This window comes from Phocoena sinus, chromosome 8 (assembly GCF_008692025.1).
Source record: "Phocoena sinus isolate mPhoSin1 chromosome 8, mPhoSin1.pri, whole genome shotgun sequence".
Taxonomy (NCBI): Eukaryota; Metazoa; Chordata; class Mammalia; order Artiodactyla; family Phocoenidae; genus Phocoena; species Phocoena sinus.
The window spans coordinates 58,710,263-58,725,728 of NC_045770.1; the positions used below are offsets into that span (position 1 = coordinate 58,710,263).

At 40.5% G+C, this 15,466-nt stretch overlaps 1 protein-coding gene across 2 annotated transcripts in view; it reads left to right on the forward strand.

Moving 5' to 3' along the window:
* Positions 1-15,466, forward strand: part of FAM168A (family with sequence similarity 168 member A) — a 205,016-nt gene that overhangs the window by 75,328 nt on the left and 114,222 nt on the right. The gene's annotated exons all lie outside the window — the stretch shown is intronic.

Consider the following 15,466-nt stretch of genomic DNA (forward strand, 5'->3'; position numbering starts at 1 on the left):
TTACAGGAAAAGTTTTCCATTAAAAGCACTGGAAGAGGCTGGTGATGTCAGGATTTGCTAATCAAATTATTCATCTGGTTATTTTGTGATTATCCATTGGGATGCCCACTGTGATTGGCTAATGTGGGAGTATGATTTCATCATGACAGTGAAAAGCTCTTGGACCAATGTCATCTATCCTTGGTTTCTTTTGTACTACCATTGACTAGGGAATCTTAGGATAGTCACCTTCCCCTTTGACTTTCCTGGGAGTAAATGCTGCTGCTTTACTGCTTTTCAGAAAAGATAACATTTATATTTTGGAAGGAGCTGAAGAAGGAGTCTATACATGTCATTTATTTTTAACTGCATACTCATTGGAGTTGAAGTCTTACTTTCATTTTGTGGTTTAGTATCAAACAAGAAAGGGGATGTAGTAGAACTAGTATGGGCTTTAATAGCAGAACCACCTGGCAAAACCCTATTTTGCTACTTAATAACTTAATAGTTATTTATACTGTCTGAGCTTCAGTTTCCTTATCATTAAAATGAGAATAGTAATACATAATAACAACAATAATAGTGATCCACAATTTTGGGTAAGTGAATTTCTGTGAACCTCAATTTATTTATCTGTAAAATGGAGGCAGTAATTCCTCAGTAATAGGTTTGGTTTGAGAAAGAAACTGGCTAACCTAAATGGAAGTGTCTAGTGGAGTGACTGGCACATAGTATTTGTGAAAGTTAAGTGCTAAATAAATGGCTATGACTGTTCTTAGGAGATCTGAAGGAAAAGATTCCTGAGGGTAGCATAGTTCCTGTGGGATGGGTCAGGGCTTAATAAATATTCATTGATTAATTCTTTCAGTAGGGAGCTCTTGTCATTTCCTTTAAGGACAGTTTTACTTGATCTGCTGGTGTTCTTTCTCCTACCATCATTTCTCCAGACAGAGCTACGGAGTTGTTTCCCCTGAGAGTTTCCTTCCTAAGCTATAGTCTTGATTTTGTTGTTCCAAGTTGCTCTCTATAGAGAAAGTGGGGTACAAAGTCTGAGTTGTGGTTCAAAACCTAGTAGTGTGTATTTCTGGGTCAGTGTTTCGTATATAAGATCAAGGCGGGTTTGTCAGAGGTCTTTAAGGAGATGTGATCATGCTGTTATTTTGCTATTTCTTTGGTATATACCAAGAGGGAGGGCTGGGCAGTAAAAAAATGTTTTATGGGGGGCTTCCCTGCTGGCGCAGTGGTTAAGAATCCACCTGCCAATGCAGGGGACACAGGTTCGAGCCCTGGGCCGGGAAGATCCCACATGCCACAGAGCAACTAAGCTCATGTGCCACAACTCCTGAGCCCGCGTGCCTAGAGCCCGTGCTCTGCAACAAGAGAAGCCACCGCAATGAGAAGCCTGAGTGAGCACCTCAATGAAGAGCAGCCCCTGCTCGCCGCAACTAAAGAAAGCCCCCGTGCAGCAACGACGACCAAAATTAAATTAAATAAATAAATTAAAAAAAAAAAAAAATGTTTTATGGACCAGTAAACTAGATACCTCCGTAAAGCTGGCCTGTGATCTACTTAACCTCTTCAGGCAAGAGACTCTGGCGAGTGTAAATTCCAACTGTTTTAGTACAGGGTTTCATTTCTCTTTTTGTCACAGAATTATAGAATCCTTAGAGATCTTCAGAAGCTGAAACACAGAGATTAGAGGGCTTAAGTCATGTGGTAAAAACAGAACCTATATTTCTTCCTTTTAACTCTCTTCCTGTAGTTTTTTGGAAAATTAGTGGTTTATTTCATAGAATGTCTAGCCAACAATAAACAGTTTATTTTTGAGAATACTCTGATTTTCCTTCTTACGAATGCTACAGGATTGTATTGAGCTGTGAAGTTTACAAGGTTCTTTCATGGCCAGTGTTGCCCTTCTCTTCACACCTTTGTGCCATAAGCAAGTCAAATACTCTTAATGATTTGAGTTTTTCTTCTTTTTTTTTTTTAAAAAAAAAAACTGATGAGAAAATTGAGGCCCAGAGAGGGGAGATGACTTGTTCAGAGTCACATAGTGAGTGAATGGTAGGGTTAGTATTAGCAAGAAGGCCATTTTATTTTTAGGTTTTTGATTATCCCTGGGAATATTGTCATACCTTGTCATCACTGGATATTATTACTCTCTAAAATTTTTGCATGTCTGTTGAGAGAAAAATACCTTATTGTTTTAATTTTCATCTCCCTAGTGAAGTTAAATATTTTTTCATGTTTATTGGCCATTTGTAGTTGTTCTGTGAATTTTATGTCATTTATTGCACATTTTCTGCTGGTTTCTTTTTTTTTTTTAACATCTTTATTGGAGTATAATTGCTTTACAATGGTATGTTAGTTTCTGCTTTTTAACAAAGTGAGTCAGTTCTACATATACATATATTCCCATATCTCTTCCCTCTTGTGTCTCCCTCCCTCCCACCCTCCCTATCCCACCCCTCTAGGTGGTCACAAAGCACCGAGCTGATCTCCCTGTGCTATGTGGCTGCTTCCCACTAGCCAACTATTTTACATTTGGTAGTGTATATATGTCCATGCCACTCTCCCACTTTGTCCCAGCTTACCCTTCCCCCTCCCCATATCCTCAAGTCCATTCTCTAGTAGGTCGGCGTCTTTATTCCCGTCTTGCCCCTAGGTTCTTCATGACCATTTTTTTTTTTTAAGATTCCATATATATGTGCTAGCATATGGTATTTGTTTTTCTCTTTCTGACTTACTTCACTCTGTGTGACAGACTCTAGGTCCATCCATCTCACTACGAATAACTTGATTTCGTTTCTTTTCATGGCTGAGTAATATTCCATTGTATATATGTGCCACTTCTTCTTTATCCATTCATCTATTGCTGGACACTTAGGTTGCTTCCATGTCCTGGCAATTGTAAATAGAGCTGCAATGAACATTGTGGTACATGACTCTTTTTGAATTATGGTTTTCTCAGGGTATATGCCCAGTAGTGGGATTGCTGGGTCGTATGGTAGTTCTATTTTTAGTTTTTTAAGGAACCTCCATACTGTTCTCCATAGTGGCTGTATCAACTTATATTCCCACCAACAATGCAAGAGGGTTCCCTTTTCTCCACACTCTCTCCAGCATTTATTGTTTGTAGAGTTTTTGGGGTTTTTTTTTTGCGGTACGCAGGCCTCTCACTGTTGTGGCCTCTCCTGTTGCGGAGCACAGGCTCCGGACACGCAGGCTCAGTAGCCATGGCTCACGGGCCTAGCTGCTCCGCGGCATGTGGGATCTTCCTGGACTGGGGCACGAACCCGTGTCCCCTGCATTGGCAGGCGGACTCTCAACCACTGTGCCACTGGGGAAGCTCTGTTTGTAGAGTTTTTGATGAAGGCCATTCTGACTGGTATGAGATGATATCTCATGTTTTTTTTTGCGGTACGCAGGCCTCTCACTGTTGTGGCCTCTCCCGTTGCAGAGCACAGGTTCCGGACGCGCAGGCTCAGTGGCCATGGCTCACAGGCCCAGCCGCTCCGCGGCATGTGGGATCTTCCTGGACCGGGTCACGAACCCATGTCCCCTGCATCGGCAGGCGGACTTTCTACCACTGCGCCACCAGGGAAGCCCCTCATTGTAGTTTTGATTTACATTTCTCTAATGATTAATGATGTTGAGCATTCTTTCATGTGTTTGTTGGCAATCTGTATATCTTCTTTGGAGAAATGTCTATTTAGGTCTTCTGCCCATTTTTGGATTGCGTTGTTTGTTTTTTTTATATTGAGCTGCATGAGCTGCTTGTAAATTTTGAAGATTAATCCTTTGTCAGTTGCTTCATTTGCAAATATTTTCTTCCATTCTGAGGGTAGTCTTTTCGTCTTGTTTATGGTTTCCTTTGCTGTTCAAAAGCTTTGAAGTTTCATTAAGTCCCATTTGTTTATTTTTATTTCCATTTCTCTAGGAGGTGGGTCAAAAAGGATCTTGTGATTTATGTCATAGAGAGTTCTGCCTATGTTTTCCTCTAAGAGTTTGATAGTGTCTGGCTTTATATTTAGGTCTTTAATCCATTTGGAGTTTATTTTTGTGTATGGTGTTAGGGAGTGTTCTAATTTCATTCTTTTACATGTAGCTGTCCAGTTTTCCCAGCACGACTTATTGAAGAGTCTGTCTTTTCTCCAATATATATTCTTGCCTCCTTTATCAAAGATAAGGTGACCGTATGTGCGTGGGTTTATCTCTGGGCTTTCTATCCTGTTCCATTGATCTATATTTCTGTTTTTGTGCCAGTACCATACTGTCTTGATTACTGTAGCTTTGTAGTATAGTCTGAAGTCAGGGAGCCTGATTCCTCCAGCTCCGTTTTTCGTTCTCAAGAGTGCTTTGGCTATTTGGGGTCTTTTGTGCTTCCATACAAATTGTGAAATGTTTTGTTCTAGTTCTGTGAAAAATGCCACTGGTAGTTTGATAGGGATTGCATTGAATCTGTAGATTGCTTTGGGTAGTAGAGTCATTTTCACAATGTTGATTCTTCCAATCCAAGACCATGGTATATCTCTTCATCTGTTTGTATCATATTTAACTTCTTTCATCAGTGTCTTACAATCTTCTGTATACAGGTCTTTTGTCTCCTTACGTAGGTCTATTCCTAGATATTTTATTCTTTTTGTTGCAATAGTAAATGGGAGTGTTTTCTTTTTTTCTTTCTAATTAATTTTATTTATTTTTGGCTGCGTTGGGTCTTTGTTGCTGCACGCGGGCTTTCTGTAGTTGTGGTGAGCGGGGGCTACTCTTCTTTGTGGTGTGCGGACTTCCATTGTGGTGGCTTCTCTTGTTGCGGAGCATGGGCTTTAGGCACACAGGATTCAGTAGTTGTGGCACATGGGCTTAGTTGCTCCGCGGTATGTGGGATCTTCCCAGACCAGTGCTTGAACCCTTGTGCCTTGCATTGGCAGGCGGATTCTTAACCACTGCGCGACAAGGGAAGTCCTGGGAGTGTTTTCTTAATTTCACTTTCAGATTTTTCATCATTAGTGTGTAGGAATGCAAGAGATTTCTGTGCATTAATTTTGTATCCTGCTACTTTACCAAATGCATTGATTAGCTCTAGTAGTTTTGTGGTAGCATCTTTAGGATTTTCTATGTATACTATCATGTCATCTGCAAACAGTGACAGCTTTACTTCTTCTTTTCCAATTTGGATTCCTTTTTATTTCTTTTTCATCTCTGATTGCAATGGCTAAAACCTCCAAAACTATGTTGAATAATAGTGGTGAGAGTGGGCAACCTTGTCTTGTTCCTGATCGTAGTGGAAATGGTTTCAGTTTTTCACCATTGAGGACAATGTTGGCTGTGGGTTTGTCATGTATGGCCTTTATTATGTTGAGGTAAGTTCCCTCTATGCCGACTTTCTGGAGGCTTTTTATCATAAATGGGTGTTGAATTTTGTCGAAAGCTTTCTCTGCATCTATTGAGATGATCATATAGTTTTTATTGTTCAATTTGCCAGTATGATGTATCACATTGAATGATTTGCATATACTGAAGAATCCTTGCATTCCTGGGATAAACCCCACTAGATCATGGTGTATGATCTTTTTAATTTGCTGTTGGATTCTGTTTACTAGTATGTTGTTGAGGACTTTTGCATCTGTGTTCATCAGTGATATTGGCCTGTAGTTTTCTTTCTTTGTGACATCTTTGTCTGGTTTCGGAATCAGGGTGATGGTGGCCTTGTAGAATGAGTTTAGGAGTGTTCCTCCCTCTGCTATATTTTGGAAGAGTTTGAGAAGGATAGGTGTTAGCTCTTCTCTGTTTTTTTGTTTTTTTGTGGTACGCGGGCCTCTCACTGTTGTGGCCTCTCCCGTTGCGTAGCACAGGCTCCAGATGCGCAGGCTCAGCGGCCATGGCTCATGGGCCCAGCTACTCCACGGCATGTGGGATCTTCCTGGACCGGGGCAGGAACCCGCATCCCCTGCATCGGCAGGCGGACTCCCAACCACTGCGCAACCAGGGAAGCCCTTCTATAACTGTTTGATGGAATTCGCCTGTAAAGCCATTTGGTCCTGGGCTGTTGTTTGTTGGAAGATTTTTAATCACATTTTCAATTTCAGTGCTTGTGATTGGTCTGTTCATATTTTCTGTTTCTTCCTGGTTCAGTTTCAGACAGTTGTGCATTTCTAAGAATTTGTCCATTTCTTCCAGGTTGTCCATTTTATTGGCATATAGTTGCTTGTAGTAATTTCTCATGATCCTTTGCATTTCTGCAGTGTCAGTTGTTACTTCTCCTTTTTCATTTCTAATTCTATTGATTTGAGTCTTCTCCCTTTTTTTCTTGATGAGTCTGGCTAATGGTTTATCATTTTTGTTTATCTTCTCAAAGAACCAGCTTTTGGTTTTATTGATCTTTGCTATTGTTTCCTTCATTTCTTTTTCATTTATTTCTGATCTGATCTTTATGATTTCTTTCCTTCTGCTAACTTTGGGGGTTTTTTGTTCTTCTTTCTCTAATTACTTTAGGTGTAAGGTTAGGTTGCTTATTTGAGATGTTTTTTGTTTCTTAAGGTAGGATTGTATTGCTGTAAACTTCCCTCTTAGAACTGCTTTCGCTGCATCCCATAGGTTTTGGGTTGTCGTGTTTTCATTGTCATTTGTTTCTAGGTACTTTTTGATTTTCTGTTTGATTTCTTCAGTGATCTCTTGGTAATTAAGTTGTGTATTGTTTAGCCTCCATGTATTTGTATTTTTTACAGTTTTTCCTATAATTGACATCTAGTCTTATAGCATTGAGGTCAGAAAAGATACTTGATACGATTTTAATTTTCTTAAATTTACCAAAGCTTGATTTGTGACCCAAGATATGATGTATCCTGGAGACTGTTCCATGAGCACTTGAGACGAAGTGTATTCTGTTGTCTTTGGATGGAATGTCCTATAAATATCAATTAAGTCCATCTGTTCTAATATGTCTTTTAAAGCTTGTGTTTCCTTAATTATTTTCATTTTGGATGATCTGTCCATTTGTGAAAGTGGGGTGTTAAAGTCCCCAACTATGATTGTGTTACTATCAATTTCCCCTTTTATGGCTGTTAGTATTTGCCTTATGTATTGAGGTGCTCCTATGTTGGGTGCATAAATATTTACAATTGTTATATCTTCTTTTTGGATTGATCCCTTGATCATTATGTAGTGTCCTTCTTTGTCTCTTGTTATAGTGTTTATTTTAAAGTCTATTTTGTCTGATATGAGAATTGCTAGTCCAGCTTTCTTTTGATTTCCATTTGCGTGGGATATCTTTTTCCATCCCCTCACTTTCAGTCTGTATGTGTCCCTATGTCTGAAGTGGGTCTCTTGTAGACAGCATATATATGGGTTTTGTTTTTGTATCCATTCAGCCAGTCTGTGTCTTTTGGTTGGAGCATTTAATCCATTTACATTTAAGGTAATTATTGATATGTATGTTCCTTTTACCATTTTCTTAATTGTTTTGGGTCTGTAATTGTAGGTCTTTTCCTTCTCTTGTGTTTCTTGCCTAGAGAAGTTCCTTTATCATTTGTTGTAAAGCTGGTTTGGTGGTGCTGAAGTCTTAGCTTTTGCTTGTCTGTAAAAAGGACTTTAAATATGTCCTGCCAGTCCCTTCTGGCTTGCAGAGTTTCTGCTGAAAGGTCAGCTGTTAACCTTATGGGGATTCCCTTGTGTGTAATTTGTTGTTTTTCCCTTGCTGCTTTTAATATGTTTTCTTTGTATTTAATTTTTGACAGTTCGATTAATATGTGTCTTGGCGTGTTTCTCCTTTGATTTATCCTGTATGGGACTCTCTGTGCTTCCTGGACTTGATTTACTATTTCCTTTCCCCTATTAGGGAAGTTTTCAACTATAATCTTTTCAAATATTTTCTCAGTCCCTTTCTTTTTCTCTTCTTCTTCTGGGACTCCTATAATTCGAATGTTGGTGCATTTAATGTTGTCCCAGAGGTCTCTGAGACTGTCCTCAGTTCTTTTCATTCTTTTTTCTTTATTCTGCTCTGCAGTAGTTATTTCCACTGTTTTATCTTCCAGGTCTCTTATTTTTTCTTCTGCCTCAGTTTTTCTGCTATTGATCCCTTCTAGAGAATTTTAAATTTCATTTATTGTGTTGTTCTTCACTGTTTGTTTGCTCTTTAGTTCTTCTAGGTCCTTGTTAAACGTTTCTTGTGTTTTCTGCATTTTATTTCCAAGATTTTGGGTCACCTTTACTATCATTATTCTGAATTCTTTTTCAGGTAGACTGCCTATTTCCCCTTCATTTGTTAGGTCTGGTGGGTTTTTACCTTGCTTCTTCATCTGCTGTGTGTTTCTCTGTCTTCTCATTTTGCTTAACTTACTGTGTTTGGGGTTTCCTTTTCACAGGCTGCAGGTTCATAGTTCCCATTGTTTTTGGTGTCTGCCCCCAGTGGCTAAGGTTGGTTCAGTGTGTTGTGTAGGCTTCCTGGTGGAGGGGACTAGTGCCTGTGTTCTGGTGGATGAGGCTGGATCTTGTCCTTTTGGTGGGCAGGTCCATGTCTGGTGGTGTGTTTTGGGGTGTCTGTGGCCTTATTATGATTTTAGGCAGCGTCTCTGCTAATGGGTGGGGTTGTGTTCCTGTCTTGCTAGTTGTTTGGCATAGGGTGTCCAGCCCTGTAGCTTTCTGGTCGTTGAGTGGAGCTGGGTCTTGGTGTTGAGATGGAGATCTCTGGGAGATTTTCGCCATTTGATATTATATGGAGCTGGGAGGTCTCTTGTGGACCAATGTCCTGAACTTGTCTCTCCCACCTTAGAGGCACAGCCCTGACCGCTGGCTGGAGCACCAAGAGCCTGTCATTCACATGGCTCAGAATAAAAGGGAGAAAAGAAAGAAAGAGAGAAAGAGAGAGAGAGAGGGAGGGAGGGAGGGAGGAAGGGAGGGAGGGAAGAACGGAGGGAGGGAGGGAGGGAGAGAGAGAAAGAAAAGAAAGAAAGAAGATAAAATAAAATAAAATAGTTATTAGAATAAGAAGTAAAAAACAATTAAAAAAAATTTTTTTAAGTAATTAAAAAAAGAAAGAAGAGAGCAACCAAACCAGAAGACAAATCCACCAATGATAAGGGGCACTAAAAACTATCCAAAAAAAAAAACCAAACAAAAAAACGGACAGACAGAACCCTAGGACAAATTGTAAAAGCAAAGCTATACACACAAAAATCACACACAGAAGCATACAAATACACACAAAAAGAGAAGAAGGAAAAAAATATATATATATTGTTGCTCCCGAAGTCCACCTCCTCAATTTGGGATGATTCATTGTCTATTCAGGTATTCCACAGGTGCAGGGTACGTCAAGTTGATTGTGGAGATTTAATCTGCTGCTCGTGAGGCTGCTGGGAGAGATTTCCCTTTCTCTTCTTTGTTCGAATAGCTCCTGGAGTTCAGCTTTGGATTTGGCCCCGCCTCTGCCTGTAGGTCACCTGAGGGCATCTGTTCTTTGCTCAGACAGGACGTGGTTAAAGGAGCAGCTGCTTCAGGGGCTCTGGCTCACTCAGGCCGGGGGGAGGGAGGGGTACGGAGTGCAGGGCGAGCCTGTGGCGGCAGAGCCTAGCGTGACATTGCAATAGCCTGAGGTGCGCCGTGTGTTCTACCGGGGGTGTTGTCCCTGGATCACGGGACCCTGGCAGTGGCGGGCTGCACAGTTCCCAGGAGGGGAGGTGTGGATAGTGACCTGTGCTTGCACACAGGCTTCTTGGTGGCTGCAGCAGCAGCCTTAGTGTCTCATGCCCGTCTCTGGGGTCCGCGCTGATAGCCGCGGCTCGCGCCCGTCTCTGGAGCTCCTTTAAGCGGCGCTCTTAATCCCCTCTCCTCGCGCACCAGGAAACAAAGAGGCAAGAAAAAGTCTCTTGCCTCTTCGGCAGCTCCAGACTTTTTCCCGGACTTCCTCCCGGCTTGCTGTGGTGCACTAGCCCCCCTTCAGGCTGCGTTCACGCAGCCAACCCCAGTCCTCTCCCTGGGATCCGACCGAAGCCCGAGCCTCAGCTCCCAGCCCCCACCTGTCCCGGCGTGTGAGCAGACAAGCCTCTCGGGCTGGTGAGTGCTGGTTAGCACCGATCCTCTGTGCGGGAATCTCTCTGCTTTGCCCTCCTCACCCCTGTTGCTGCACTCTCCTTCGTGGCTCCGAAGCTACCCCCCTCCACCACCTGCAGTCTCCGCCCGAGAAGGGCCTTTCTAGTGTGTGGAGACGTTTCCTCCTTCACAGCTCCCTCCCACGGATGCAGGTCCTGTCCCTATTCTTTTGTCTCTGTTTTTTCTTTTGCCCTACCCAGGTACATGGGGAGTTTCTTGCCTTTTGGGAGGTCTGAGGTCTTCTGCCAGCATTCAGTAGGTGTTCTGTAGGAGTTGTTTAACATGTAGATGTATTTCTGATGTATTTGTGGGGAGGAAGGTGTTCTCCACGTCTTACTCTTCCACCATCTTGAAGCTCCCTCTCTGCTAGGTTCTTTGTCTCATCAATTTTGCAGGGTGGGGGGGCTCTTTGTATATTAAGGGTATTCACCTTTTGATATATATGCTGTAAATATTTTTCATGTTTTATTTATGAAACTTGGTGCTTCCCTGGAGCACCCAAAGAGAAGAATCCTTTATATTGGAATAGCTATTTAAAAAAAATAGCATACCAAAATAAAAACAAACAAATAAAAAAGATAAAAAAAAAGAAAAACATAGAATACTACTGCTACCACTAACACTATTATTGAACTTTTACTTTATATGTTTCCCAGAAACTTTCATATTCTGTATTTTGTCCTTTCAATAACTTCATGAGGGGGCTTATGATTAAAATAAATTGGATTGAACATGTATGTCTTACCTTATCTCCTTTTACAAACTCCGTTGAAATGGCATAAAACTAGTATTAACTCACAAAGACTAAGAGAATAGACAAGATGGGAAAGGCACAGATGGTGAATGATTTAGTGGATCAGGGAAAGCAGAAAGCTAAAGCTACAGAGGGGATGTGAATCTGTATAAAGGCATTTTGTCATACAAAACTCTAGAAAGCCCTACGTATTGGAGGTTCTTCACATCTTGAATATTAGGATGAGAGGTGGAGCTGAAAACAGGAGTTCAGAGGTATATAAGGAACAATTAAACCATGACATCTTTTCTCTATTTCAGCAGAACATTGGAGGTTTATCCTCTAGAGAAATAAAATCAGAGAGGTCCTGGCTTTGGGAATACCAAATTTAGCTGAGAGTAAAAGAGAGGTGCCATTCTAAAAACAGGGATTGAGTGAAGGGCTCCATCTAGTTCTTATCTCCTAGAAATAGGTAGTCAGGTTTATTTTCCTCAGGTGGGAGATTAGAGGATTCCTTGCTGAGAAACTGACTCACAGACATCTGGGAACCTCCCCAGTAAAAAACTGGCTTGACATTTTCTCTTGTTACATTGAAGCCTAGACGTTAACATGCCCTGCTGCTCATACAATGTTTCTCTGTGTGCCTTACTCTTAAATATGAAAGAAAAGGCAAAGATCACCTGATGTTTGAGAGAAACCTCTAACATGAATAACAAATGAAAACAGATATAAAGACCCCCATCCCTCCAAAAGAGAGCAGTGGGTAGAGACAGAGCACAAGAGACAATGTAGGAGCAAAAGAAAATTTGAAGAAAACTCAGATCAGAGAAGATACTGCCTCAGTGAAACAAGAATAGCGTTCTGTTAAAAAAAAGGAATAGTCAGAGAACAAAAAAGAAGTTTTGGACACTTAAAAAATATATCAGAGTAAAGAATTTAAAACAAAGAAGTAGAATATAAATAAGAGGATCAGTTTTAAGATTTATTTAAATATAAAAGTTATTTAAATTTAAGAGAATTGATATATAATTTTTGATGATTTTATTCTCTCCAATTCCTGTAGTTTTTCTCCTTTAGATCTTTGGATCTCCTAATAGTCAGATGTGGGGTCATAGAGTGACAGAAATCATCAAAGAAATAACATAGCAATTTCCCAGAAGTTAAGTACACGTATGTTTATATTGAAAAAACCCCATCAAGCACTCAGTACAATGAATTTTAAAAAAGAAACACATCATTATGAAATTTCAGAACACTGAGTAGAGTGAGAATATTATAAAAGCTGCCAGAGAGAATTAACAAGTCACATACAAAGGCATTGGACTTCTCAAAAGCAATATTGGAAGCTAGAAGAAAGTGGAGGAATTGCCTTACATTCTGAGAAGAAATCATTTCCAACCTAGCATTCTATACCCAGTCAAAACTAGCAATCAAATATGAAAGTAGGGGGAAAAAAGACATTTTCAGACATCTCAAAAAGATTTATTTCCCATGTATGCTATCTCAGGCAACTTGGTAGTTTGATATACCATAATGAGATAGGAAAGAAATAGGAAGGCATGGACCCAGGAATCAAGGGAATCTAACATAGAAAAGTGAGTATAAGTCCCGGAATGATGATTAAGGGGTATTCCAGGACCACAGCTATGCAGGAGACCTACAGACTAGAGAGAGTTATCAGATTTGAACGAGAGGTTGGAGATTCCAAGAGAGATGCTTTAAAGCAGCGGTCCCCAACCTTTTTGGCACCAGGGACTAGTTTCCTGGAAGACAGTTTTTCCACACATGGGGTGGGGGTGGGGGTGGGGGGAGAGGATGGTTCAGGCGGTAATGCAAGCAATGGGGAGTGGCAGATGAAGCTTCCCTCGCTCGCCGCTTACCTCCTGCTGTGCGGTCCAGGGCCTGGGGGTTGGGGACCCCACTTTAAAGAAAATACAAAACGACATCAGTAAATTATCTGACATGTTTGACCATATTACAAAGAACCTTAAAGTTATTTTGGAGAATTTGGAGATGAATTGGGGAAAAGAACATTAAAACCAAGCAAATTAAAAACAAGACAACTATTAATTCTAGGAAAGACCAGAATTCTAATTGTCCAAGGAAGACAATGTAGTCATAATACACTATGTGGTTTAGCTATGAAAATCATTGTATAGATCCTGAGTATTCTTGAGAAAAACAAGAAAGTGTTGGAATACTGTTCCTCCAGCTAACAAAACATTAAAAAGCTTTGGTAATCACGCCTTGGTGTATTCCCAAGAGAAATGAAAGCAGATAGCCACATAAAGGCTTTTGTATAAATTTTCATAAAAACAATATTTATAATAGCTAAAATTTGAAATCAACCTCTTGTAGGTTGAATTGTATTCCCTCTAAATAAATATGTTGTGATTCCCCCTGAAAATAATATAGACCTTGATATTAATGTTTTATTTAATTTTTATTGGGGTATAGTTGATTTATGAATATTAATTTTGAAAACATTTTATTTTGAAATAATTATAGATTGACAGGAAGTTGCAAAGATAAACAGAGAGGCCCTATATATCTTTTACCCAGTTTCCTCCAATGGTTAGATCTTGTGTAACTGTAGTACAGTATCAAAACCATGAAAATGACATTAGTGCAATGTGTATATATGGTTCTGTGCCATCTAATCACATGTGTAGATTTGTGTAACCACCACTGCAATCATGATACAGAATATTACATTACTATAAAGATTTTCCTCACTCTACCCCTTTATATTCACAGCACAACACCCCCTACCCCCATCCCTAACTCCTGGAAACCACTAGTTATTTAACATTTGTATAATTTTGTTATTTCAAGATAAATATATAAATGGAATCATACAGTATGTGACCTTTTTTTCACTCAGCATAATGCACTTGAGACCCATACAAGTGCTTGTATATCAATAGTTCATTCTTTTTGATTGCTGAGTAGTATTCCATGGAATGGGCATATCCTAAATATTAATTTAACTAAAAATTGTGATGTGACTGTGTTGGTGGAAGGAGAAGTGTGTGTACATGTGTATATATGGGTGGCCATGGGGGTGATGATCATGATATGAAAGAGCAGAACTTCAAAACAAAAAGATGATAAGTAATGACTAAAATTGACCCCAAAAGTGCCAATATAAGCATGTTTTTTTGAAATAAAGAGATAAATACTAAGAGAAAGAGCTAAAAGTTGAAAGTGATTGCCTTTGAGAAGCAGAAATTCAGAGTGAGGTAGGGGGCTGCTGCTTTTTGTTATACATCTGAAGTCAACTATTACCATACTTAAAAATAAGGCCCAGAGACTTAGGGGCCCAAAGTTTTAGAATGAATAACTAGAGAAGCTGAGCCTACAGCTCAGGCTCTCTGACTCTCACCAGGGACCTTTCTGCCTCTCCCTGCCTTGGAATGTTTGCTGATGTTTATATGAGTGAAAACTTGTGCTCCCAACAGAGCTCTTTCAATATTTTTTATATTGGTTGTTACAGCCTCTGCATTTGGGACACTGCAAAGTACCTGACATAGCAATCAAGAGTCCTAATGACTCAGTTCCTAAGTAGCTGATGCTGAGGTAATAAATTACCATAAAACTGCTTTTTGAAGTGCCAACTTGACAGCCATGTCCGTTTTCATTTCTTTTGATGAACTAGGGATGGCTCTTTTATAGGAATTGTATGGACCCATTTTTCGGTTTGTTTTGTTTTTTGTTTGAAAATCTGTTGCTGGCCCCTGACAAAATACCCCTGTCATGAGAGAGGGAAGTCACAGCCTAGGCTTAGGAGTCAGAGAACTTGAATGCAATCTACTGCTCCACTACTCTCTTTGCTTTTTTTGGTGGGGGGTGTGTGTGTGTGTGGGGGGGTGTTTGTTTCTCCTTTAGCAAGGTTGGATTCCTTCCTTTCTAAGCTACAATTTCAGCTTCCTTGAGAATTCGCTCCTTGACATCTTTGTTTAACTCTAGTGTTCCCAGATTTCCTGTGCCCCAATAGTTCTTTGGGTCACTTCTGCAAATGATTTATTGCTCATCCATCATGCGTGAGAATTTTATTTTCAGTGAGGAACCCCATTGTCTAGTGCTGGAGAATCATTCTGTGCTCTTCGCTCGCATGTGCCAACTATAAGATTCAAGCCCAGAGGGAAGGCTTCAGAATGAGCTAGCGCCCTAGTGGTTTACTTCAAATATTAGGTTATCCCCTTCCCAACTGTTGTTACCATTATAGCATTCTTGTCCACAGGCATTAGCCGCAAGCTCCCTTGGTTTTCTTTGCTTACTGATGAGGCTGCTCTGTGGTTGTTTTATCCAGCTGAAGACTAATTTCCTAATTGTGAAGATGAAAATAAGAGCTGTTATTCACCACCAGAGCAAAATGTCATGACCAGGTATGAGCACAACTGAGAACAGAGCTTCATTTTTATCACCTGCCACTCCTGGGCTCAGTGGAGAGGAAGAGGGGGGCCCTTAGCCTGGTCAAGTGCTCTTGACCAGAAGGTGGGTGGGGGTAGGTGTGTCTCAGCTCTCTTATCCCAAAGAGCGATCCCTTTGGAGGGTTCCACAGGTGTTGCAATAACAGTACAGACAAGAGTATAGAGTGCTGTTATACAGACTGCCCTGGAGAGTGGGCCAAAGGGCTCCTTTTATGGCTCTTACTTGAGAGGC